The 22,789-nt window shown below is 45.4% G+C and overlaps 37 non-coding genes across 37 annotated transcripts; all 37 read right to left on the bottom strand.

Annotated features, from left to right (window-relative positions):
- Nucleotides 1–146: 146 nt before the first annotated feature.
- TRNAA-CGC (transfer RNA alanine (anticodon CGC)) lies at nt 147–218 on the bottom strand. Its single transcript has one exon. It is a non-coding gene; the product is annotated as a tRNA-Ala (tRNA).
- Nucleotides 219–758: 540 nt separating this feature from the next.
- Nucleotides 759–830, bottom strand: TRNAA-UGC (transfer RNA alanine (anticodon UGC)). The gene has a single exon. It is a non-coding gene; the product is annotated as a tRNA-Ala (tRNA).
- Nucleotides 831–2,175: 1,345 nt separating this feature from the next.
- TRNAA-UGC (transfer RNA alanine (anticodon UGC)) lies at nt 2,176–2,247 on the bottom strand. The gene has a single exon. It is a non-coding gene; the product is annotated as a tRNA-Ala (tRNA).
- Nucleotides 2,248–2,407: 160 nt separating this feature from the next.
- On the bottom strand, nt 2,408–2,479 carry TRNAA-UGC (transfer RNA alanine (anticodon UGC)). The gene has a single exon. It is a non-coding gene; the product is annotated as a tRNA-Ala (tRNA).
- A 159-nt stretch (nt 2,480–2,638) lies between these two features.
- Nucleotides 2,639–2,710, bottom strand: TRNAA-CGC (transfer RNA alanine (anticodon CGC)). The gene has a single exon. It is a non-coding gene; the product is annotated as a tRNA-Ala (tRNA).
- Nucleotides 2,711–3,250: 540 nt separating this feature from the next.
- Nucleotides 3,251–3,322, bottom strand: TRNAA-UGC (transfer RNA alanine (anticodon UGC)). Its single transcript has one exon. It is a non-coding gene; the product is annotated as a tRNA-Ala (tRNA).
- A 1,344-nt stretch (nt 3,323–4,666) lies between these two features.
- On the bottom strand, nt 4,667–4,738 carry TRNAA-UGC (transfer RNA alanine (anticodon UGC)). The gene has a single exon. It is a non-coding gene; the product is annotated as a tRNA-Ala (tRNA).
- Nucleotides 4,739–4,899: 161 nt separating this feature from the next.
- TRNAA-UGC (transfer RNA alanine (anticodon UGC)) lies at nt 4,900–4,971 on the bottom strand. The gene has a single exon. It is a non-coding gene; the product is annotated as a tRNA-Ala (tRNA).
- A 159-nt stretch (nt 4,972–5,130) lies between these two features.
- TRNAA-CGC (transfer RNA alanine (anticodon CGC)) lies at nt 5,131–5,202 on the bottom strand. Its single transcript has one exon. It is a non-coding gene; the product is annotated as a tRNA-Ala (tRNA).
- A 540-nt stretch (nt 5,203–5,742) lies between these two features.
- Nucleotides 5,743–5,814, bottom strand: TRNAA-UGC (transfer RNA alanine (anticodon UGC)). The gene has a single exon. It is a non-coding gene; the product is annotated as a tRNA-Ala (tRNA).
- A 1,344-nt stretch (nt 5,815–7,158) lies between these two features.
- TRNAA-UGC (transfer RNA alanine (anticodon UGC)) lies at nt 7,159–7,230 on the bottom strand. Its single transcript has one exon. It is a non-coding gene; the product is annotated as a tRNA-Ala (tRNA).
- Nucleotides 7,231–7,395: 165 nt separating this feature from the next.
- Nucleotides 7,396–7,467, bottom strand: TRNAA-UGC (transfer RNA alanine (anticodon UGC)). Its single transcript has one exon. It is a non-coding gene; the product is annotated as a tRNA-Ala (tRNA).
- A 159-nt stretch (nt 7,468–7,626) lies between these two features.
- TRNAA-CGC (transfer RNA alanine (anticodon CGC)) lies at nt 7,627–7,698 on the bottom strand. The gene has a single exon. It is a non-coding gene; the product is annotated as a tRNA-Ala (tRNA).
- Nucleotides 7,699–8,239: 541 nt separating this feature from the next.
- On the bottom strand, nt 8,240–8,311 carry TRNAA-UGC (transfer RNA alanine (anticodon UGC)). The gene has a single exon. It is a non-coding gene; the product is annotated as a tRNA-Ala (tRNA).
- A 1,065-nt stretch (nt 8,312–9,376) lies between these two features.
- TRNAA-UGC (transfer RNA alanine (anticodon UGC)) lies at nt 9,377–9,448 on the bottom strand. Its single transcript has one exon. It is a non-coding gene; the product is annotated as a tRNA-Ala (tRNA).
- A 161-nt stretch (nt 9,449–9,609) lies between these two features.
- TRNAA-UGC (transfer RNA alanine (anticodon UGC)) lies at nt 9,610–9,681 on the bottom strand. Its single transcript has one exon. It is a non-coding gene; the product is annotated as a tRNA-Ala (tRNA).
- Nucleotides 9,682–9,840: 159 nt separating this feature from the next.
- TRNAA-CGC (transfer RNA alanine (anticodon CGC)) lies at nt 9,841–9,912 on the bottom strand. Its single transcript has one exon. It is a non-coding gene; the product is annotated as a tRNA-Ala (tRNA).
- Nucleotides 9,913–10,452: 540 nt separating this feature from the next.
- TRNAA-UGC (transfer RNA alanine (anticodon UGC)) lies at nt 10,453–10,524 on the bottom strand. The gene has a single exon. It is a non-coding gene; the product is annotated as a tRNA-Ala (tRNA).
- Nucleotides 10,525–11,869: 1,345 nt separating this feature from the next.
- On the bottom strand, nt 11,870–11,941 carry TRNAA-UGC (transfer RNA alanine (anticodon UGC)). The gene has a single exon. It is a non-coding gene; the product is annotated as a tRNA-Ala (tRNA).
- A 161-nt stretch (nt 11,942–12,102) lies between these two features.
- TRNAA-UGC (transfer RNA alanine (anticodon UGC)) lies at nt 12,103–12,174 on the bottom strand. Its single transcript has one exon. It is a non-coding gene; the product is annotated as a tRNA-Ala (tRNA).
- A 159-nt stretch (nt 12,175–12,333) lies between these two features.
- On the bottom strand, nt 12,334–12,405 carry TRNAA-CGC (transfer RNA alanine (anticodon CGC)). The gene has a single exon. It is a non-coding gene; the product is annotated as a tRNA-Ala (tRNA).
- A 540-nt stretch (nt 12,406–12,945) lies between these two features.
- TRNAA-UGC (transfer RNA alanine (anticodon UGC)) lies at nt 12,946–13,017 on the bottom strand. Its single transcript has one exon. It is a non-coding gene; the product is annotated as a tRNA-Ala (tRNA).
- Nucleotides 13,018–14,362: 1,345 nt separating this feature from the next.
- On the bottom strand, nt 14,363–14,434 carry TRNAA-UGC (transfer RNA alanine (anticodon UGC)). The gene has a single exon. It is a non-coding gene; the product is annotated as a tRNA-Ala (tRNA).
- Nucleotides 14,435–14,606: 172 nt separating this feature from the next.
- Nucleotides 14,607–14,678, bottom strand: TRNAA-UGC (transfer RNA alanine (anticodon UGC)). Its single transcript has one exon. It is a non-coding gene; the product is annotated as a tRNA-Ala (tRNA).
- Nucleotides 14,679–14,837: 159 nt separating this feature from the next.
- TRNAA-CGC (transfer RNA alanine (anticodon CGC)) lies at nt 14,838–14,909 on the bottom strand. Its single transcript has one exon. It is a non-coding gene; the product is annotated as a tRNA-Ala (tRNA).
- A 540-nt stretch (nt 14,910–15,449) lies between these two features.
- On the bottom strand, nt 15,450–15,521 carry TRNAA-UGC (transfer RNA alanine (anticodon UGC)). Its single transcript has one exon. It is a non-coding gene; the product is annotated as a tRNA-Ala (tRNA).
- Nucleotides 15,522–16,866: 1,345 nt separating this feature from the next.
- Nucleotides 16,867–16,938, bottom strand: TRNAA-UGC (transfer RNA alanine (anticodon UGC)). Its single transcript has one exon. It is a non-coding gene; the product is annotated as a tRNA-Ala (tRNA).
- A 161-nt stretch (nt 16,939–17,099) lies between these two features.
- Nucleotides 17,100–17,171, bottom strand: TRNAA-UGC (transfer RNA alanine (anticodon UGC)). The gene has a single exon. It is a non-coding gene; the product is annotated as a tRNA-Ala (tRNA).
- Nucleotides 17,172–17,330: 159 nt separating this feature from the next.
- TRNAA-CGC (transfer RNA alanine (anticodon CGC)) lies at nt 17,331–17,402 on the bottom strand. The gene has a single exon. It is a non-coding gene; the product is annotated as a tRNA-Ala (tRNA).
- Nucleotides 17,403–17,941: 539 nt separating this feature from the next.
- TRNAA-UGC (transfer RNA alanine (anticodon UGC)) lies at nt 17,942–18,013 on the bottom strand. The gene has a single exon. It is a non-coding gene; the product is annotated as a tRNA-Ala (tRNA).
- Nucleotides 18,014–19,358: 1,345 nt separating this feature from the next.
- On the bottom strand, nt 19,359–19,430 carry TRNAA-UGC (transfer RNA alanine (anticodon UGC)). Its single transcript has one exon. It is a non-coding gene; the product is annotated as a tRNA-Ala (tRNA).
- A 160-nt stretch (nt 19,431–19,590) lies between these two features.
- Nucleotides 19,591–19,662, bottom strand: TRNAA-UGC (transfer RNA alanine (anticodon UGC)). The gene has a single exon. It is a non-coding gene; the product is annotated as a tRNA-Ala (tRNA).
- Nucleotides 19,663–19,826: 164 nt separating this feature from the next.
- Nucleotides 19,827–19,898, bottom strand: TRNAA-CGC (transfer RNA alanine (anticodon CGC)). The gene has a single exon. It is a non-coding gene; the product is annotated as a tRNA-Ala (tRNA).
- Nucleotides 19,899–20,438: 540 nt separating this feature from the next.
- On the bottom strand, nt 20,439–20,510 carry TRNAA-UGC (transfer RNA alanine (anticodon UGC)). The gene has a single exon. It is a non-coding gene; the product is annotated as a tRNA-Ala (tRNA).
- A 1,345-nt stretch (nt 20,511–21,855) lies between these two features.
- TRNAA-UGC (transfer RNA alanine (anticodon UGC)) lies at nt 21,856–21,927 on the bottom strand. The gene has a single exon. It is a non-coding gene; the product is annotated as a tRNA-Ala (tRNA).
- Nucleotides 21,928–22,086: 159 nt separating this feature from the next.
- On the bottom strand, nt 22,087–22,158 carry TRNAA-UGC (transfer RNA alanine (anticodon UGC)). The gene has a single exon. It is a non-coding gene; the product is annotated as a tRNA-Ala (tRNA).
- A 160-nt stretch (nt 22,159–22,318) lies between these two features.
- Nucleotides 22,319–22,390, bottom strand: TRNAA-CGC (transfer RNA alanine (anticodon CGC)). The gene has a single exon. It is a non-coding gene; the product is annotated as a tRNA-Ala (tRNA).
- Between the last annotated feature and the right edge of the window lie 399 nt (nt 22,391–22,789).

The raw sequence follows: 22,789 nt of genomic DNA, 5'->3' as shown, positions 1-22,789 counted from the left end.
TGCCTTTTTTTTTTTTTTTCTTTTTCTTTTGGGGAGGAAGTTTGACTTTTGAGAGAAGTTCTCAGCAGGATTTTGCACTTTGTGGGGATCATTAGGCAACTCAGCATGCGCTACATCGCAACTAGACTCGGTTTTAAGATAAAGATTGGAGATGCCGGGGGTTGAACCCGGGACCTCACACATGCGAAGCGTGCGCTCTACCACTGAGCTACATCCCCCATACTTCACATAAGCAGACCTGTGCTTCTTGTGAGGCGAAAATTCAGGTAGAGGCAAAGTTAGTGCAGCGATCGACCTAGCTGCATTGTTGTATCCTGAAAGGGAGATGGCCCCTCCGCTATAAAACTCTGATCTGACCTCTCTGCCTTTGGCCGAGAACACTAATTGGGAGTCGGTCAGCTGCTGGTTTTCCAGCATACTCGTCCCACAGAAGCCAGCCATACGGCCGCTTTCTTTCGGACAGACCGACATACACACAACCCGAATGTCAGGCAGTTTTTCTTGAACCAGCCGTTGTCTCCTGACATTCGGCCCGTGAGTACCAGGTTAGAGTGTTACCCCCAAGTTTGACTTTAGAGAGAGGAACAAAGGAAAGAATTCCAGGCTGTCTGCTCCACCCTTTTATATGCTAATGGCTTTGGAGGGTGAGGACATGGACGTTTATTGTAAGGGTTGTTTTGGCCAAATGTTTCTCAGGTGTGTGTGCACATGCCGAGGTAGCAGCTGCTTCCCTTGGAGTAGGATAAGTAAGGCTTACTTGGAGATGCCGGGGATTGAACCCGGGGCCTCACACATGCAAAGCGTGCGCTCTACCACTGAGCTACATCCCCTTATCTCGTGGAGGTCTTTGTGCCTTTTTCTCCACAAAGCTTTAAACGATGTTGCAGCCTTTAACCCGGCACCAGGCCTTCACATCTGTGTTCCACTACAAGTACTCAGGGCCTCCTTCACTTCCCAAAAACAACTACGCTTTCATTTTTTTTCTTCCAGGAAGGACTTTTAGCCTTCAGGAGCCAAAAGAAACCCATTTATGTCCGAATTGTGTTTGTCAGTTAGCTGACAACACATCATCTCCCAGCTGCATAAGTGAGCTCTCTTTGTGTCTGTGTCACATCTAATTACTGTGTGGTTCTCACCTGCACGAGCACTAGTCTGAGAGAGGCAGGGATTATGCGAAGTGAAGTTTCTTCTCAGGAGGTGTCAGGTCTCACACTGCAGATAGAGGTCATGCATTAACCCGTGCAAAGCCATGGCGAAAAGCCTCACGTTTCAACACAATAAGATACCGCTGACACAGGAATGTGAAGATTTCCTCTACTATAGGCTATGCGTACAGTTCAACAAATGACACCATTAAACTACATCTTCAGTGCACATCTTATGCAGGAAGGAAGAATTACTATGCCTTTAAAGAGTAACTCCTCTTTTGTTGAGAAAAAAAATAATCCCCTCTGGGTGATCAATGGACATTGCAAGGATTTTAACAAGCTTTGTTGCAGAGTCTTACCTGTTTCTTCTTCTCTGAAGGAATAGCTTTTTGTTGGATCATGTCTTGTGCAGGACCTATTTTAAATGGGAGTGTTTTTTTTTTCTTCACTTTTGACCAGCTGATGCACTTGCAGGGCTCTAGTGAGAAGAATGACAGGACCTGCAGTCCTTTAGAAGCAATTAACCATTTAGGATCAGCTCACCAAATCTGACATTTTTCTTGCAGAGGATGCCTAAAATCTGACTTGTATCTAAGTGCAGACTTCTGGGAAAATCAATGAGCCAATCACACAAACAGGAAGTGAAATCTCTGGGGGGCTGTTCCGTACACCAGTTGTGTACGGAACGCCTCCAAGTTGCCATATTGCATTGAATTTTATAGAAAATGACAGCGCTGCCGATTGAAAAGGTAAGATCATTTTTTAAATAAATGACTAGTGGTGCAATTGCATATACTATATTATTTTTTCTTATTTGCGATCTTTTTTTCTGAGGAAAGTGGAGATACCCTTAAAGCTTCACGTGAACAACAGACAGCCAATGATGTCAACTAGAGGTTCATATATGTGATTAGCATGCTTCCAAGAAAAGCCTGCCTTGCTGATTGTTCCTTACTACTGCCACTCATTTTGACAGCACCCAGCACCCAAGTTTTGAACCCAATTGCAACCACCCCAAAGCAAAGGCTGGAGATGCCAGGGATTGAACCCGGGGCCTCACACATGCAAAGCGTGCGCTCCACCACTGAGCTACATCCCCTGCTTCTTCCTGCTTTTCTGTGCCTTTTTTTTTTTTTTTCTTTTGGGGAGGAAGTTTGACTTTAGAGAGAAGTTCTCAACAGGATTTTGCACTTTGTGGGCATAATAAGGCAACTCAGCATGCGCTACATAGTAACTAATCTAGGTTTTAAGATAAAGAATGGAGATGCCGGGGATTGAACCCGGGGCCTCACACATGCAAAGCGCGCGCTCTACCACTGAGCTACATCCCCTTCTTGCTCTTGGATTTCTCTGCCTTTTTTTTTTTTTTCTTTTGGGGAGGAAGTTTGACTTTTGAGAGAAGTTCTCAGCAGGATTTTGCACTTTGTGGGGATCATTAGGCAACTCAGCATGCGCTACATCGCAACTAGACTCGGTTTTAAGATAAAGATTGGAGATGCCGGGGGTTGAACCCGGGACGTCACACATGCGAAGCGTGCGCTCTACCACTGAGCTACATCCCCCATACTTTACATAAGCAGACCTGTGCTTCTTGTGAGGCGAAAATTCAGGTAGAGGCAAAGTTAGTGCAGCGATCGACCTAGCTGCGTTGTTGTATCCTGAAAGGGAGATGGCCCCTCCGCTATAAAACTCTGATCTGACCTCTCTGCCTTTGGCCGAGAACACTAATTGGGAGTCGGTCAGCTGCTGGTTTTCCAGCATACTCGTCCCACAGAAGCCAGCCATACGGCCGCTTTCTTTCGGACAGACCGACATACACACAACCCGAATGTCAGGCAGTTTTTCTTGAACCAGCCGTTGTCTCCTGACATTCGGCCCGTGAGTACCAGGTTAGAGTGTTACCCCCAAGTTTGACTTTAGAGAGAGGAACAAAGGAAAGAATTCCAGGCTGTCTGCTCCACCCTTTTATATGCTAATGGCTTTGGAGGGTGAGGACATGGACGTTTATTGTAAGGGTTGTTTTGGCCAAATGTTTCTCAGGTGTGTGTGCACATGCCGAGGTAGCAGCTGCTTCCCTTGGAGTAGGATAAGTAAGGCTTACTTGGAGATGCCGGGGATTGAACCCGGGGCCTCACACATGCAAAGCGTGCGCTCTACCACTGAGCTACATCCCCTTATCTCGTGGAGGTCTTTGTGCCTTTTTCTCCACAAAGCTTTAAACGATGTTGCAGCCTTTAACCCGGCACCAGGCCTTCACATCTGTGTTCCACTACAAGTACTCAGGGCCTCCTTCACTTCCCAAAAACAACTACGCTTTCATTTTTTTTCTTCCAGGAAGGACTTTTAGCCTTCAGGAGCCAAAAGAAACCCATTTATGTCCGAATTGTGTTTGTCAGTTAGCTGACAACACATCATCTCCCAGCTGCATAAGTGAGCTCTCTTTGTGTCTGTGTCACATCTAATTACTGTGTGGTTCTCACCTGCACGAGCACTAGTCTGAGAGAGGCAGGGATTATGCGAAGTGAAGTTTCTTCTCAGGAGGTGTCAGGTCTCACACTGCAGATAGAGGTCATGCATTAACCCGTGCAAAGCCATGGCAAAAAGCCTCACGTTTCAACACAATAAGATACCGCTGACACAGGAATGTGAAGATTTCCTCTACTATAGGCTATGCGTACAGTTCAACAAATGACACCATTAAACTACATCTTCAGTGCACATCTTATGCAGGAAGGAAGAATTACTATGCCTTTAAAGAGTAACTCCTCTTTTGTTGAGAAAAAAAATAATCCCCTCTGGGTGATCAATGGACATTGCAAGGATTTTAACAAGCTTTGTTGCAGAGTCTTACCTGTTTCTTCTTCTCTGAAGGAATAGCTTTTTGTTGGATCATGTCTTGTGCAGGACCTATTTTAAATGGGAGTGTTTTTTTTTCTTCACTTTTGACCAGCTGATGCACTTGCAGGGCTCTAGTGAGAAGAATGACAGGACCTGCAGTCCTTTAGAAGCAATTAACCATTTAGGATCAGCTCACCAAATCTGACATTTTTCTTGCAGAGGATGCCTAAAATCTGACTTGTATCTAAGTGCAGACTTCTGGGAAAATCAATGAGCCAATCACACAAACAGGAAGTGAAATCTCTGGGGGGCTGTTCCGTACACCAGTTGTGTACGGAACGCCTCCAAGTTGCCATATTGCATTGAATTTTATAGAAAATGACAGCGCTGCCGATTGAAAAGGAAAGATCATTTTTTAAATAAATGACTAGTGGTGCAATTGCATATACTATATTATTTTTTCTTATTTGCGATCTTTTTTTCTGAGGAAAGTGGAGATACCCTTAAAGCTTCACGTGAACAACAGACAGCCAATGATGTCAACTAGAGGTTCATATATGTGATTAGCATGCTTCCAAGAAAAGCCTGCCTTGCTGATTGTTCCTTACTACTGCCACTCATTTTGAGAGGACCCAGCACCCAAGTTTTGAACCCAATTGCAACCACCCCAAAGCAAAGGCTGGAGATGCCAGGGATTGAACCCGGGGCCTCACACATGCAAAGCGTGCGCTCTACCACTGAGCTACATCCCCTGCTTCTTCCTGCTTTTCTGTGCCTTTTTTTTTTTTTTTTCTTTTGGGGAGGAAGTTTGACTTTAGAGAGAAGTTCTCAACAGGATTTTGCACTTTGTGGGCATAATAAGGCAACTCAGCATGCGCTACATAGTAACTAATCTAGGTTTTAAGATAAAGAATGGAGATGCCGGGGATTGAACCCGGGGCCTCACACATGCAAAGCTCGCGCTCTACCACTGAGCTACATCCCCTTCTTGCTCTTGGATTTCTCTGCCTTTTTTTTTTTTTTCTTTTGGGGAGGAAGTTTGACTTTTGAGAGAAGTTCTCAGCAGGATTTTGCACTTTGTGGGGATCATTAGGCAACTCAGCATGCGCTACATCGCAACTAGACTCGGTTTTAAGATAAAGATTGGAGATGCCGGGGGTTGAACCCGGGACCTCACACATGCGAAGCGTGCGCTCTACCACTGAGCTACATCCCCCATACTTCACATAAGCAGACCTGTGCTTCTTGTGAGGCGAAAATTCAGGTAGAGGCAAAGTTAGTGCAGCGATCGACCTAGCTGCGTTGTTGTATCCTGAAAGGGAGATGGCCCCTCCGCTATAAAACTCTGATCTGACCTCTCTGCCTTTGGCCGAGAACACTAATTGGGAGTCGGTCAGCTGCTGGTTTTCCAGCATACTCGTCCCACAGAAGCCAGCCATACGGCCGCTTTCTTTCGGACAGACCGACATACACACAACCCGAATGTCAGGCAGTTTTTCTTGAACCAGCCGTTGTCTCCTGACATTCGGCCCGTGAGTACCAGGTTAGAGTGTTACCCCCAAGTTTGACTTTAGAGAGAGGAACAAAGGAAAGAATTCCAGGCTGTCTGCTCCACCCTTTTATATGCTAATGGCTTTGGAGGGTGAGGACATGGACGTTTATTGTAAGGGTTGTTTTGGCCAAATGTTTCTCAGGTGTGTGTGCACATGCCGAGGTAGCAGCTGCTTCCCTTGGAGTAGGATAAGTAAGGCTTACTTGGAGATGCCGGGGATTGAACCCGGGGCCTCACACATGCAAAGCGTGCGCTCTACCACTGAGCTACATCCCCTTATCTCGTGGAGGTCTTTGTGCCTTTTTCTCCACAAAGCTTTAAACGATGTTGCAGCCTTTAACCCGGCACCAGGCCTTCACATCTGTGTTCCACTACAAGTACTCAGGGCCTCCTTCACTTCCCAAAAACAACTACGCTTTCATTTTTTTTCTTCCAGGAAGGACTTTTAGCCTTCAGGAGCCAAAAGAAACCCATTTATGTCCGAATTGTGTTTGTCAGTTAGCTGACAACACATCATCTCCCAGCTGCATAAGTGAGCTCTCTTTGTGTCTGTGTCACATCTAATTACTGTGTGGTTCTCACCTGCACGAGCACTAGTCTGAGAGAGGCAGGGATTATGCGAAGTGAAGTTTCTTCTCAGGAGGTGTCAGGTCTCACACTGCAGATAGAGGTCATGCATTAACCCGTGCAAAGCCATGGCAAAAAGCCTCACGTTTCAACACAATAAGATACCGCTGACACAGGAATGTGAAGATTTCCTCTACTATAGGCTATGCGTACAGTTCAACAAATGACACCATTAAACTACATCTTCAGTGCACATCTTATGCAGGAAGGAAGAATTACTATGCCTTTAAAGAGTAACTCCTCTTTTGTTGAGAAAAAAAATAATCCCCTCTGGGTGATCAATGGACATTGCAAGGATTTTAACAAGCTTTGTTGCAGAGTCTTACCTGTTTCTTCTTCTCTGAAGGAATAGCTTTTTGTTGGATCATGTCTTGTGCAGGACCTATTTTAAATGGGAGTGTTTTTTTTTCTTCACTTTTGACCAGCTGATGCACTTGCAGGGCTCTAGTGAGAAGAATGACAGGACCTGCAGTCCTTTAGAAGCAATTAACCATTTAGGATCAGCTCACCAAATCTGACATTTTTCTTGCAGAGGATGCCTAAAATCTGACTTGTATCTAAGTGCAGACTTCTGGGAAAATCAATGAGCCAATCACACAAACAGGAAGTGAAATCTCTGGGGGGCTGTTCCGTACACCAGTTGTGTACGGAACGCCTCCAAGTTGCCATATTGCATTGAATTTTATAGAAAATGACAGCGCTGCCGATTGAAAAGGAAAGATCATTTTTTAAATAAATGACTAGTGGTGCAATTGCATATACTATATTATTTTTTCTTATTTGCGATCTTTTTTTCTGAGGAAAGTGGAGATACCCTTAAAGCTTCACGTGAACAACAGACAGCCAATGATGTCAACTAGAGGTTCATATATGTGATTAGCATGCTTCCAAGAAAAGCCTGCCTTGCTGATTGTTCCTTACTACTGCCACTCATTTTGACAGCACCCAGCACCCAAGTTTTGAACCCAATTGCAACCACCCCAAAGCAAAGGCTGGAGATGCCAGGGATTGAACCCGGGGCCTCACACATGCAAAGCGTGCGCTCTACCACTGAGCTACATCCCCTGCTTCTTCCTGCTTTTCTGTGCCTTTTTTTTTTTTTTTTTTTTCTTTTGGGGAGGAAGTTTGACTTTAGAGAGAAGTTCTCAACAGGATTTTGCACTTTGTGGGCATAATAAGGCAACTCAGCATGCGCTACATAGTAACTAATCTAGGTTTTAAGATAAAGAATGGAGATGCCGGGGATTGAACCCGGGGCCTCACACATGCAAAGCGCGCGCTCTACCACTGAGCTACATCCCCTTCTTGCTCTTGGATTTCTCTGCCTTTTTTTTTTTTTTCTTTTGGGGAGGAAGTTTGACTTTTGAGAGAAGTTCTCAGCAGGATTTTGCACTTTGTGGGGATCATTAGGCAACTCAGCATGCGCTACATCGCAACTAGACTCGGTTTTAAGATAAAGATTGGAGATGCCGGGGGTTGAACCCGGGACCTCACACATGCGAAGCGTGCGGTCTACCACTGAGCTACATCCCCCATACTTCACATAAGCAGACCTGTGCTTCTTGTGAGGCGAAAATTCAGGTAGAGGCAAAGTTAGTGCAGCGATCGACCTAGCTGCGTTGTTGTATCCTGAAAGGGAGATGGCCCCTCCGCTATAAAACTCTGATCTGACCTCTCTGCCTTTGGCCGAGAACACTAATTGGGAGTCGGTCAGCTGCTGGTTTTCCAGCATACGCGTCCCACAGAAGCCAGCCATACGGCCGCTTTCTTTCGGACAGACCGACATACACACAACCCGAATGTCAGGCAGTTTTTCTTGAACCAGCCGTTGTCTCCTGACATTCGGCCCGTGAGTACCAGGTTAGAGTGTTACCCCCAAGTTTGACTTTAGAGAGAGGAACAAAGGAAAGAATTCCAGGCTGTCTGCTCCACCCTTTTATATGCTAATAGGCTTTGGAGGGTGAGGACATGGACGTTTATTGTAAGGGTTGTTTTGGCCAAATGTTTCTCAGGTGTGTGTGCACATGCCGAGGTAGCAGCTGCTTCCCTTGGAGTAGGATAAGTAAGGCTTACTTGGAGATGCCGGGGATTGAACCCGGGGCCTCACACATGCAAAGCGTGCGCTCTACCACTGAGCTACATCCCCTTATCTCGTGGAGGTCTTTGTGCCTTTTTCTCCACAAAGCTTTAAACGATGTTGCAGCCTTTAACCCGGCACCAGGCCTTCACATCTGTGTTCCACTACAAGTACTCAGGGCCTCCTTCACTTCCCAAAAACAACTACGCTTTCATTTTTTTTCTTCCAGGAAGGACTTTTAGCCTTCAGGAGCCAAAAGAAACCCATTTATGTCCGAATTGTGTTTGTCAGTTAGCTGACAACACATCATCTCCCAGCTGCATAAGTGAGCTCTCTTTGTGTCTGTGTCACATCTAATTACTGTGTGGTTCTCACCTGCACGAGCACTAGTCTGAGAGAGGCAGGGATTATGCGAAGTGAAGTTTCTTCTCAGGAGGTGTCAGGTCTCACACTGCAGATAGAGGTCATGCATTAACCCGTGCAAAGCCATGGCGAAAAGCCTCACGTTTCAACACAATAAGATACCGCTGACACAGGAATGTGAAGATTTCCTCTACTATAGGCTATGCGTACAGTTCAACAAATGACACCATTAAACTACATCTTCAGTGCACATCTTATGCAGGAAGGAAGAATTATTATGCCTTTAAAGAGTAACTCCTCTTTTGTTGAGAAAAAAAATAATCCCCTCTGGGTGATCAATGGACATTGCAAGGATTTTAACAAGCTTTGTTGCAGAGTCTTACCTGTTTCTTCTTCTCTGAAGGAATAGCTTTTTGTTGGATCATGTCTTGTGCAGGACCTATTTTAAATGGGAGTGTTTTTATAGAAAATGACAGCGCTGCCGATTGAAAAGGAAAGATCATTTTTTCAATAAATGACTAGTGGTGCAATTGCATATACTATATTATTTTTTCTTATTTGCGATCTTTTTTTCTGAGGAAAGTGGAGATACCCTTAAAGCTTCACGTGAACAACAGACAGCCAATGATGTCAACTAGAGGTTCATATATGTGATTAGCATGCTTCCAAGAAAAGCCTGCCTTGCTGATTGTTCCTTACTACTGCCACTCATTTTGACAGCACCCAGCACCCAAGTTTTGAACCCAATTGCAACCACCCCAAAGCAAAGGCTGGAGATGCCAGGGATTGAACCCGGGGCCTCACACATGCAAAGCGTGCGCTCTACCACTGAGCTACATCCCCTGCTTCTTCCTGCTTTTCTGTGCCTTTTTTTTTTTTTTTTCTTTTGGGGAGGAAGTTTGACTTTAGAGAGAAGTTCTCAACAGGATTTTGCACTTTGTGGGCATAATAAGGCAACTCAGCATGCGCTACATAGTAACTAATCTAGGTTCTAAGATAAAGAATGGAGATGCCGGGGATTGAACCCGGGGCCTCACACATGCAAAGCGCGCGCTCTACCACTGAGCTACATCCCCTTCTTGCTCTTGGATTTCTCTGCCTTTTTTTTTTTTTTCTTTTGGGGAGGAAGTTTGACTTTTGAGAGAAGTTCTCAGCAGGATTTTGCACTTTGTGGGGATCATTAGGCAACTCAGCATGCGCTACATCGCAACTAGACTCGGTTTTAAGATAAAGATTGGAGATGCCGGGGGTTGAACCCGGGACCTCACACATGCGAAGCGTGCGCTCTACCACTGAGCTACATCCCCCATACTTCACATTAGCAGACCTGTGCTTCTTGTGAGGCGAAAATTCAGGTAGAGGCAAAGTTAGTGCAGCGATCGACCTAGCTGCGTTGTTGTATCCTGAAAGGGAGATGGCCCCTCCGCTATAAAACTCTGATCTGACCTCTCTGCCTTTGGCCGAGAACACTAATTGGGAGTCGGTCAGCTGCTGGTTTTCCAGCATACTCGTCCCACAGAAGCCAGCCATACGGCCGCTTTCTTTCGGACAAACCGACATACACACAACCCGAATGTCAGGCAGTTTTTCTTGAACCAGCCGTTGTCTCCTGACATTCGGCCCGTGAGTACCAGGTTAGAGTGTTACCCCCAAGTTTGACTTTAGAGAGAGGAACAAAGGAAAGAATTCCAGGCTGTCTGCTCCACCCTTTTATATGCTAATGGCTTTGGAGGGTGAGGACATGGACGTTTATTGTAAGGGTTGTTTTGGCCAAATGTTTCTCAGGTGTGTGTGCACATGCCGAGGTAGCAGCTGCTTCCCTTGGAGTAGGATAAGTAAGGCTTACTTGGAGATGCCGGGGATTGAACCCGGGGCCTCACACATGCAAAGCGTGCGCTCTACCACTGAGCTACATCCCCTTATCTCGTGGAGGTCTTTGTGCCTTTTTCTCCACAAAGCTTTAAACGATGTTGCAGCCTTTAACCCGGCACCAGGCCTTCACATCTGTGTTCCACTACAAGTACTCAGGGCCTCCTTCACTTCCCAAAAACAACTACGCTTTCATTTTTTTTCTTCCAGGAAGGACTTTTAGCCTTCAGGAGCCAAAAGAAACCCATTTATGTCCGAATTGTGTTTGTCAGTTAGCTGACAACACATCATCTCCCAGCTGCATAAGTGAGCTCTCTTTGTGTCTGTGTCACATCTAATTACTGTGTGGTTCTCACCTGCACGAGCACTAGTCTGAGAGAGGCAGGGATTATGCGAAGTGAAGTTTCTTCTCAGGAGGTGTCAGGTCTCACACTGCAGATAGAGGTCATGCATTAACCCGTGCAAAGCCATGGCGAAAAGCCTCACGTTTCAACACAATAAGATACCGCTGACACAGGAATGTGAAGATTTCCTCTACTATAGGCTATGCGTACAGTTCAACAAATGACACCATTAAACTACATCTTCAGTGCACATCTTATGCAGGAAGGAAGAATTACTATGCCTTTAAAGAGTAACTCCTCTTTTGTTGAGAAAAAAAACAATCCCCTCTGGGTGATCAATGGACATTGCAAGGATTTTAACAAGCTTTGTTGCAGAGTCTTACCTGTTTCTTCTTCTCTGAAGGAATAGCTTTTTGTTGGATCATGTCTTGTGCAGGACCTATTTTAAATGGGAGTGTTTTTTTTTTCTTCACTTTTGACCAGCTGATGCACTTGCAGGGCTCTAGTGAGAAGAATGACAGGACCTGCAGTCCTTTAGAAGCAATTAACCATTTAGGATCAGCTCACCAAATCTGACATTTTTCTTGCAGAGGATGCCTAAAATCTGACTTGTATCTAAGTGCAGACTTCTGGGAAAATCAATGAGCCAATCACACAAACAGGAAGTGAAATCTCTGGGGGGCTGTTCCGTACACCAGTTGTGTACGGAACGCCTCCAAGTTGCCATATTGCATTGAATTTTATAGAAAATGACAGCGCTGCCGATTGAAAAGGAAAGATCATTTTTTCAATAAATGACTAGTGGTGCAATTGCATATACTATATTATTTTTTCTTATTTGCGATCTTTTTTTCTGAGGAAAGTGGAGATACCCTTAAAGCTTCACGTGAACAACAGACAGCCAATGATGTCAACTAGAGGTTCATATATGTGATTAGCATGCTTCCAAGAAAAGCCTGCCTTGCTGATTGTTCCTTACTACTGCCACTCATTTTGACAGCACCCAGCACCCAAGTTTTGAACCCAATTGCAACCACCCCAAAGCAAAGGCTGGAGATGCCAGGGATTGAACCCGGGGCCTCACACATGCAAAGCGTGCGCTCTACCACTGAGCTACATCCCCTGCTTCTTCCTGCTTTTCTGTGCCTTTTTTTTTTTTTTTTCTTTTGGGGAGGAAGTTTGACTTTAGAGAGAAGTTCTCAACAGGATTTTGCACTTTGTGGGCATAATAAGGCAACTCAGCATGCGCTACATAGTAACTAATCTAGGTTTTAAGATAAAGAATGGAGATGCCGGGGATTGAACCCGGGGCCTCACACATGCAAAGCGCGCGCTCTACCACTGAGCTACATCCCCTTCTTGCTCTTGGATTTCTATGCCTTTTTTTTTTTTTTCTTTTGGGGAGGAAGTTTGACTTTTGAGAGAAGTTCTCAGCAGGATTTTGCACTTTGTGGGGATCATTAGGCAACTCAGCATGCGCTACATCGCAACTAGACTCGGTTTTAAGATAAAGATTGGAGATGCCGGGGGTTGAACCCGGGACCTCACACATGCGAAGCGTGCGCTCTACCACTGAGCTACATCCCCCATACTTCACATTAGCAGACCTGTGCTTCTTGTGAGGCGAAAATTCAGGTAGAGGCAAAGTTAGTGCAGCGATCGACCTAGCTGCGTTGTTGTATCCTGAAAGGGAGATGGCCCCTCCGCTATAAAACTCTGATCTGACCTCTCTGCCTTTGGCCGAGAACACTAATTGGGAGTCGGTCAGCTGCTGGTTTTCCAGCATACTCGTCCCACAGAAGCCAGCCATACGGCCGCTTTCTTTCGGACAGACCGACATACACACAACCCGAATGTCAGGCAGTTTTTCTTGAACCAGCCGTTGTCTCCTGACATTCGGCCCGTGAGTACCAGGTTAGAGTGTTACCCCCAAGTTTGACTTTAGAGAGAGGAACAAAGGAAAGAATTCCAGGCTGTCTGCTCCACCCTTTTATATGCTAATGGCTTTGGAGGGTGAGGACATGGACGTTTATTGTAAGGGTTGTTTTGGCCAAATGTTTCTCAGGTGTGTGTGCACATGCCGAGGTAGCAGCTGCTTCCCTTGGAGTAGGATAAGTAAGGCTTACTTGGAGATGCCGGGGATTGAACCCGGGGCCTCACACATGCAAAGCGTGCGCTCTACCACTGAGCTACATCCCCTTATCTCGTGGAGGTCTTTGTGCCTTTTTCTCCACAAAGCTTTAAACGATGTTGCAGCCTTTAACCCGGCACCAGGCCTTCACATCTGTGTTCCACTACAAGTACTCAGGGCCTCCTTCACTTCCCAAAAACAACTACGCTTTCATTTTTTTTCTTCCAGGAAGGACTTTTAGCCTTCAGGAGCCAAAAGAAACCCATTTATGTCCAAATTGTGTTTGTCAGTTAGCTGACAACACATCATCTCCCAGCTGCATAAGTGAGCTCTCTTTGTGTCTGTGTCACATCTAATTACTGTGTGGTTCTCACCTGCACGAGCACTAGTCTGAGAGAGGCAGGGATTATGCGAAGTGAAGTTTCTTCTCAGGAGGTGTCAGGTCTCACACTGCAGATAGAGGTCATGCATTAACCCGTGCAAAGCCATGGCGAAAAGCCTCACGTTTCAACACAATAAGATACCGCTGACACAGGAATGTGAAGATTTCCTCTACTATAGGCTATGCGTACAGTTCAACAAATGACACCATTAAACTACATCTTCAGTGCACATCTTATGCAGGAAGGAAGAATTACTATGCCTTTAAAGAGTAACTCCTCTTTTGTTGAGAAAAAAAACAATCCCCTCTGGGTGATCAATGGACATTGCAAGGATTTTAACAAGCTTTGTTGCAGAGTCTTACCTGTTTCTTCTTCTCTGAAGGAATAGCTTTTTGTTGGATCATGTCTTGTGCAGGACCTATTTTAAATGGGAGTGTTTTTTTTTTCTTCACTTTTGACCAGCTGATGCACTTGCAGGGCTCTAGTGAGAAGAATGACAGGACCTGCAGTCCTTCAGAAGCAATTAACCATTTAGGATCAGCTCACCAAATCTGACATTTTTCTTGCAGAGGATGCCTAAAATCTGACTTGTATCTAAGTGCAGACTTCTGGGAAAATCAATGAGCCAATCACACAAACAGGAAGTGAAATCTCTGGGGGGCTGTTCCGTACACCAGTTGTGTACGGAACGCCTCCAAGTTGCCATATTGCATTGAATTTTATAGAAAATGACAGCGCTGCCGATTGAAAAGGAAAGATCATTTTTTCAATAAATGACTAGTGGTGCAATTGCATATACTATATTATTTTTTCTTATTTGCGATCTTTTTTTCTGAGGAAAGTGGAGATACCCTTAAAGCTTCACGTGAACAACAGACAGCCAATGATGTCAACTAGAGGTTCATATATGTGATTAGCATGCTTCCAAGAAAAGCCTGCCTTGCTGATTGTTCCTTACTACTGCCACTCATTTTGACAGCAGCCAGCACCCAAGTTTTGAACCCAATTGCAACCACCCCAAAGCAAAGGCTGGAGATGCCAGGGATTGAACCCGGGGCCTCACACATGCAAAGCGTGCGCTCTACCACTGAGCTACATCCCCTGCTTCTTCCTGCTTTTCTGTGCCTTTTTTTTTTTTTTTTTTTTTTTTTTTCTTTTGGGGAGGAAGTTTGACTTTAGAGAGAAGTTCTCAACAGGATTTTGCACTTTGTGGGCATAATAAGGCAACTCAGCATGCGCTACATAGTAACTAATCTAGGTTTTAAGATAAAGAATGGAGATGCCGGGGATTGAACCCGGGGCCTCACACATGCAAAGCGCGCGCTCTACCACTGAGCTACATCCCCTTCTTGCTCTTGGATTTCTCTGCCTTTTTTTTTTTTTTCTTTTGGGGAGGAAGTTTGACTTTTGAGAGAAATTCTCAGCAGGATTTTGCACTTTGTGGGGATCATTAGGCAACTCAGCATGCGCTACATCGCAACTAGACTCGGTTTTAAGATAAAGATTGGAGATGCCGGGGGTTGAACCCGGGACCTCACACATGCGAAGCGTGCGCTCTACCACTGAGCTACATCCCCCATACTTCACATAAGCAGACCTGTGCTTCTTGTGAGGCGAAAATTCAGGTAGAGGCAAAGTTAGTGCAGCGATCGACCTAGCTGCATTGTTGTATCCTGAAAGGGAGATGGCCCCTCCGCTATAAAACTCTGATCTGACCTCTCTGCCTTTGGCCGAGAACACTAATTGGGAGTCGGTCAGCTGCTGGTTTTCCAGCATACTCGTCCCACAGAAGCCAGCCATACGGCCGCTTTCTTTCGGACAGACCGACATACACACAACCCGAATGTCAGGCAGTTTTTCTTGAACCAGCCGTTGTCTCCTGACATTCGGCCCGTGAGTACCAGGTTAGAGTGTTACCCCCAAGTTTGACTTTAGAGAGAGGAACAAAGGAAAGAATTCCAGGCTGTCTGCTCCACCCTTTTATATGCTAATGGCTTTGGAGGGTGAGGACATGGACGTTTATTGTAAGGGTTGTTTTGGCCAAATGTTTCTCAGGTGTGTGTGCACATGCCGAGGTAGCAGCTGCTTCCCTTGGAGTAGGATAAGTAAGGCTTACTTGGAGATGCCGGGGATTGAACCCGGGGCCTCACACATGCAAAGCGTGCGCTCTACCACTGAGCTACATCCCCTTATCTCGTGGAGGTCTTTGTGCCTTTTTCTCCACAAAGCTTTAAACGATGTTGCAGCCTTTAACCCGGCACCAGGCCTTCACATCTGTGTTCCACTACAAGTACTCAGGGCCTCCTTCACTTCCCAAAAACAACTACGCTTTCATTTTTTTTCTTCCAGGAAGGACTTTTAGCCTTCAGGAGCCAAAAGAAACCCATTTATGTCCGAATTGTGTTTGTCAGTTAGCTGACAACACATCATCTCCCAGCTGCATAAGTGAGCTCTCTTTGTGTCTGTGTCACATCTAATTACTGTGTGGTTCTCACCTGCACGAGCACTAGTCTGAGAGAGGCAGGGATTATGCGAAGTGAAGTTTCTTCTCAGGAGGTGTCAGGTCTCACACTGCAGATAGAGGTCATGCATTAACCCGTGCAAAGCCATGGCGAAAAGCCTCACGTTTCAACACAATAAGATACCGCTGACACAGGAATGTGAAGATTTCCTCTACTATAGGCTATGCGTACAGTTCAACAAATGACACCATTAAACTACATCTTCAGTGCACATCTTATGCAGGAAGGAAGAATTACTATGCCTTTAAAGAGTAACTCCTCTTTTGTTGAGAAAAAAAACAATCCCCTCTGGGTGATCAATGGACATTGCAAGGATTTTAACAAGCTTTGTTGCAGAGTCTTACCTGTTTCTTCTTCTCTGAAGGAATAGCTTTTTGTTGGATCATGTCTTGTGCAGGACCTATTTTAAATGGGAGTGTTTTTTTTTTCTTCACTTTTGACCAGCTGATGCACTTGCAGGGCTCTAGTGAGAAGAATGACAGGACCTGCAGTCCTTCAGAAGCAATTAACCATTTAGGATCAGCTCACCAAATCTGACATTTTTCTTGCAGAGGATGCCTAAAATCTGACTTGTATCTAAGTGCAGACTTCTGGGAAAATCAATGAGCCAATCACACAAACAGGAAGTGAAATCTCTGGGGGGCTGTTCCGTACACCAGTTGTGTACGGAACGCCTCCAAGTTGCCATATTGCATTGAATTTTATAGAAAATGACAGCGCTGCCGATTGAAAAGGAAAGATCATTTTTTCAATAAATGACTAGTGGTGCAATTGCATATACTATATTATTTTTTCTTATTTGCGATCTTTTTTTCTGAGGAAAGTGGAGATACCCTTAAAGCTTCACGTGAACAACAGACAGCCAATGATGTCAACTAGAGGTTCATATATGTGATTAGCATGCTTCCAAGAAAAGCCTGCCTTGCTGATTGTTCCTTACTACTGCCACTCATTTTGACAGCACCCAGCACCCAAGTTTTGAACCCAATTGCAACCACCCCAAAGCAAAGGCTGGAGATGCCAGGGATTGAACCCGGGGCCTCACACATGCAAAGCGTGCGCTCTACCACTGAGCTACATCCCCTGCTTCTTCCTGCTTTTCTGTGCCTTTTTTTTTTTTTTTTCTTTTGGGGAGGAAGTTTGACTTTAGAGAGAAGTTCTCAACAGGATTTTGCACTTTGTGGGCATAATAAGGAAACTCAGCATGCGCTACATAGTAACTAATCTAGGTTTTAAGATAAAGAATGGAGATGCCGGGGATTGAACCCGGGGCCTCACACATGCAAAGCGCGCGCTCTACCACTGAGCTACATCCCCTTCTTGCTCTTGGATTTCTCTGCCTTTTTTTTTTTTTTCTTTTGGGGAGGAAGTTTGACTTTTGAGAGAAGTTCTCAGCAGGATTTTGCACTTTGTGGGGATCATTAGGCAACTCAGCATGCGCTACATCGCAACTAGACTCGGTTTTAAGATAAAGATTGGAGATGCCGGGGGTTGAACCCGGGACCTCACACATGCGAAGCGTGCGCTCTACCACTGAGCTACATCCCCCATACTTCACATAAGCAGACCTGTGCTTCTTGTGAGGCGAAAATTCAGGTAGAGGCAAAGTTAGTGCAGCGATCGACCTAGCTGCGTTGTTGTATCCTGAAAGGGAGATGGCCCCTCCGCTATAAAACTCTGATCTGACCTCTCTGCCTTTGGCGAGAACACTAATTGGGAGTCGGTCAGCTGCTGGTTTTCCAGCATACTCGTCCCACAGAAGCCAGCCATACGGCCGCTTTCTTTCGGACAAACCGACATACACACAACCCGAATGTCAGGCAGTTTTTCTTGAACCAGCCGTTGTCTCCTGACATTCGGCCCGTGAGTACCAGGTTAGAGTGTTACCCCCAAGTTTGACTTTAGAGAGAGGAACAAAGGAAAGAATTCCAGGCTGTCTGCTCCACCCTTTTATATGCTAATGGCTTTGGAGGGTGAGGACATGGACGTTTATTGTAAGGGTTGTTTTGGCCAAATGTTTCTCAGGTGTGTGTGCACATGCCGAGGTAGCAGCTGCTTCCCTTGGAGTAGGATAAGTAAGGCTTACTTGGAGATGCCGGGGATTGAACCCAGGGCCTCACACATGCAAAGCGTGCGCTCTACCACTGAGCTACATTCCCTTATCTCGTGGAGGTCTTTGTGCCTTTTTCTCCACAAAGCTTTAAACGATGTTGCAGCCTTTAACCCGGCACCAGGCCTTCACATCTGTGTTCCACTACAAGTACTCAGGGCCTCCTTCACTTCCCAAAAACAACTACGCTTTCATTTTTTTTCTTCCAGGAAGGACTTTTAGCCTTCAGGAGCCAAAAGAAACCCATTTATGTCCGAATTGTGTTTGTCAGTTAGCTGACAACACATCATCTCCCAGCTGCATAAGTGAGCTCTCTTTGTGTCTGTGTCACATCTAATTACTGTGTGGTTCTCACCTGCACGAGCACTAGTCTGAGAGAGGCAGGGATTATGCGAAGTGAAGTTTCTTCTCAGGAGGTGTCAGGTCTCACACTGCAGATAGAGGTCATGCATTAACCCGTGCAAAGCCATGGCGAAAAGCCTCACGTTTCAACACAATAAGATACCGCTGACACAGGAATGTGAAGATTTCCTCTACTATAGGCTATGCGTACAGTTCAACAAATGACACCATTAAACTACATCTTCAGTGCACATCTTATGCAGGAAGGAAGAATTACTATGCCTTTAAAGAGTAACTCCTCTTTTGTTGAGAAAAAAAACAATCCCCTCTGGGTGATCAATGGACATTGCAAGGATTTTAACAAGCTTTGTTGCAGAGTCTTACCTGTTTCTTCTTCTCTGAAGGAATAGCTTTTTGTTGGATCATGTCTTGTGCAGGACCTATTTTAAATGGGAGTGTTTTTTTTTTCTTCACTTTTGACCAGCTGATGCACTTGCAGGGCTCTAGTGAGAAGAATGACAGGACCTGCAGTCCTTTAGAAGCAATTAACCATTTAGGATCAGCTCACCAAATCTGACATTTTTCTTGCAGAGGATGCCTAAAATCTGACTTGTATCTAAGTGCAGACTTCTGGGAAAATCAATGAGCCAATCACACAAACAGGAAGTGAAATCTCTGGGGGGCTGTTCCGTACACCAGTTGTGTACGGAACGCCTCCAAGTTGCCATATTGCATTGAATTTTATAGAAAATGACAGCGCTGCCGATTGAAAAGGAAAGATCATTTTTTCAATAAATGACTAGTGGTGCAATTGCATATACTATATTATTTTTTCTTATTTGCGATCTTTTTTTCTGAGGAAAGTGGAGATACCCTTAAAGCTTCACGTGAACAACAGACAGCCAATGATGTCAACTAGAGGTTCATATATGTGATTAGCATGCTTCCAAGAAAAGCCTGCCTTGCTGATTGTTCCTTACTACTGCCACTCATTTTGACAGCACCCAGCACCCAAGTTTTGAACCCAATTGCAACCACCCCAAAGCAAAGGCTGGAGATGCCAGGGATTGAACCCGGGGCCTCACACATGCAAAGCGTGCGCTCTACCACTGAGCTACATCCCCTGCTTCTTCCTGCTTTTCTGTGCCTTTTTTTTTTTTTTTCTTTTGGGGAGGAAGTTTGACTTTAGAGAGAAGTTCTCAACAGGATTTTGCACTTTGTGGGCATAATAAGGCAACTCAGCATGCGCTACATAGTAACTAATCTAGGTTTTAAGATAAAGAATGGAGATGCCGGGGATTGAACCCGGGGCCTCACACATGCAAAGCGCGCGCTCTACCACTGAGCTACATCCCCTTCTTGCTCTTGGATTTCTCTGCCTTTTTTTTTTTTTTCTTTTCTTTTGGGGAGGAAGTTTGACTTTTGAGAGAAGTTCTCAGCAGGATTTTGCACTTTGTGGGGATCATTAGGCAACTCAGCATGCGCTACATCGCAACTAGACTCGGTTTTAAGATAAAGATTGGAGATGCCGGGGGTTGAACCCGGGACCTCACACATGCGAAGCGTGCGCTCTACCACTGAGCTACATCCCCCATACTTCACATAAGCAGACCTGTGCTTCTTGTGAGGCGAAAATTCAGGTAGAGGCAAAGTTAGTGCAGCGATCGACCTAGCTGCATTGTTGTATCCTGAAAGGGAGATGGCCCCTCCGCTATAAAACTCTGATCTGACCTCTCTGCCTTTGGCCGAGAACACTAATTGGGAGTCGGTCAGCTGCTGGTTTTCCAGCATACTCGTCCCACAGAAGCCAGCCATACGGCCGCTTTCTTTCGGACAAACCGACATACACACAAGCCGAATGTCAGGCAGTTTTTCTTGAACCAGCCGTTGTCTCCTGACATTCGGCCCGTGAGTACCAGGTTAGAGTGTTACCCCCAAGTTTGACTTTAGAGAGAGGAACAAAGGAAAGAATTCCAGGCTGTCTGCTCCACCCTTTTATATGCTAATGGCTTTGGAGGGTGAGGACATGGACGTTTATTGTAAGGGTTGTTTTGGCCAAATGTTTCTCAGGTGTGTGTGCACATGCCGAGGTAGCAGCTGCTTCCCTTGGAGTAGGATAAGTAAGGCTTACTTGGAGATGCCGGGGATTGAACCCGGGGCCTCACACATGCAAAGCGTGCGCTCTACCACTGAGCTACATCCCCTTATCTCGTGGAGGTCTTTGTGCCTTTTTCTCCACAAAGCTTTAAACGATGTTGCAGCCTTTAACCCGGCACCAGGCCTTCACATCTGTGCTCCACTACAAGTACTCAGGGCCTCCTTCACTTCCCAAAAACAACTACGCTTTCATTTTTTTTCTTCCAGGAAGGACTTTTAGCCTTCAGGAGCCAAAAGAAACCCATTTATGTCCGAATTGTGTTTGTCAGTTAGCTGACAACACATCATCTCCCAGCTGCATAAGTGAGCTCTCTTTGTGTCTGTGTCACATCTAATTACTGTGTGGTTCTCACCTGCACGAGCACTAGTCTGAGAGAGGCAGGGATTATGCGAAGTGAAGTTTCTTCTCAGGAGGTGTCAGGTCTCACACTGCAGATAGAGGTCATGCATTAACCCGTGCAAAGCCATGGCGAAAAGCCTCACGTTTCAACACAATAAGATACCGCTGACACAGGAATGTGAAGATTTCCTCTACTATAGGCTATGCGTACAGTTCAACAAATGACACCATTAAACTACATCTTCAGTGCACATCTTATGCAGGAAGGAAGAATTACTATGCCTTTAAAGAGTAACTCCTCTTTTGTTGAGAAAAAAAACAATCCCCTCTGGGTGATCAATGGACATTGCAAGGATTTTAACAAGCTTTGTTGCAGAGTCTTACCTGTTTCTTCTTCTCTGAAGGAATAGCTTTTTGTTGGATCATGTCTTGTGCAGGACCTATTTTAAATGGGAGTGTTTTTTTTTTCTTCACTTTTGACCAGCTGATGCACTTGCAGGGCTCTAGTGAGAAGAATGACAGGACCTGCAGTCCTTTAGAAGCAATTAACCATTTAGGATCAGCTCACCAAATCTGACATTTTTCTTGCAGAGGATGCCTAAAATCTGACTTGTATCTAAGTGCAGACTTCTGGGAAAATCAATGAGCCAATCACACAAACAGGAAGTGAAATCTCTGGGGGGCTGTTCCGTACACCAGTTGTGTACGGAACGCCTCCAAGTTGCCATATTGCATTGAATTTTATAGAAAATGACAGCGCTGCCGATTGAAAAGGAAAGATCATTTTTTCAATAAATGACTAGTGGTGCAATTGCATATACTATATTATTTTTTCTTATTTGCGATCTTTTTTTCTGAGGAAAGTGGAGATACCCTTAAAGCTTCACGTGAACAACAGACAGCCAATGATGTCAACTAGAGGTTCATATATGTGATTAGCATGCTTCCAAGAAAAGCCTGCCTTGCTGATTGTTCCTTACTACTGCCACTCATTTTGACAGCAGCCAGCACCCAAGTTTTGAACCCAATTGCAACCACCCCAAAGCAAAGGCTGGAGATGCCAGGGATTGAACCCGGGGCCTCACACATGCAAAGCGTGCGCTCTACCACTGAGCTACATCCCCTGCTTCTTCCTGCTTTTCTGTGCCTTTTTTTTTTTTTTCTTTTGGGGAGGAAGTTTGACTTTAAAGAGAAGTTCTCAACAGGATTTTGCACTTTGTGGGCATAATAAGGCAACTCAGCATGCGCTACATAGTAACTAATCTAGGTTTTAAGATAAAGAATGGAGATGCCGGGGATTGAACCCGGGGCCTCACACATGCAAAGCGCGCGCTCTACCACTGAGCTACATCCCCTTCTTGCTCTTGGATTTCTCTGCCTTTTTTTTTTTTTTTCTTTTGGGGAGGAAGTTTGACTTTTGAGAGAAGTTCTCAGCAGGATTTTGCACTTTGTGGGGATCATTAGGCAACTCAGCATGCGCTACATCGCAACTAGACTCGGTTTTAAGATAAAGATTGGAGATGCCGGGGGTTGAACCCGGGACCTCACACATGCGAAGCGTGCGCTCTACCACTGAGCTACATCCCCCATGCTTCACATAAGCAGACCTGTGCTTCTTGTGAGGCGAAAATTCAGGTAGAGGCAAAGTTAGTGCAGCGATCGACCTAGCTGCATTGTTGTATCCTGAAAGGGAGATGGCCCCTCCGCTATAAAACTCTGATCTGACCTCTCTGCCTTTGGCCGAGAACACTAATTGGGAGTCGGTCAGCTGCTGGTTTTCCAGCATACTCGTCCCACAGAAGCCAGCCATACGGCCGCTTTCTTTCGGACAGACCGACATACACACAACCCGAATGTCAGGCAGTTTTTCTTGAACCAGCCGTTGTCTCCTGACATTCGGCCCGTGAGTACCAGGTTAGAGTGTTACCCCCAAGTTTGACTTTAGAGAGAGGAACAAAGGAAAGAATTCCAGGCTGTCTGCTCCAC

Source organism: Aquarana catesbeiana, linkage group LG07 (assembly GCF_042186555.1).
Source record: "Aquarana catesbeiana isolate 2022-GZ linkage group LG07, ASM4218655v1, whole genome shotgun sequence".
In the NCBI taxonomy this organism is placed as follows: Eukaryota; Metazoa; Chordata; class Amphibia; order Anura; family Ranidae; genus Aquarana; species Aquarana catesbeiana.
The sequence above is the reverse complement of the archived record's forward strand: the minus strand, read 5'-3'. Positions and strand labels throughout refer to the sequence as shown.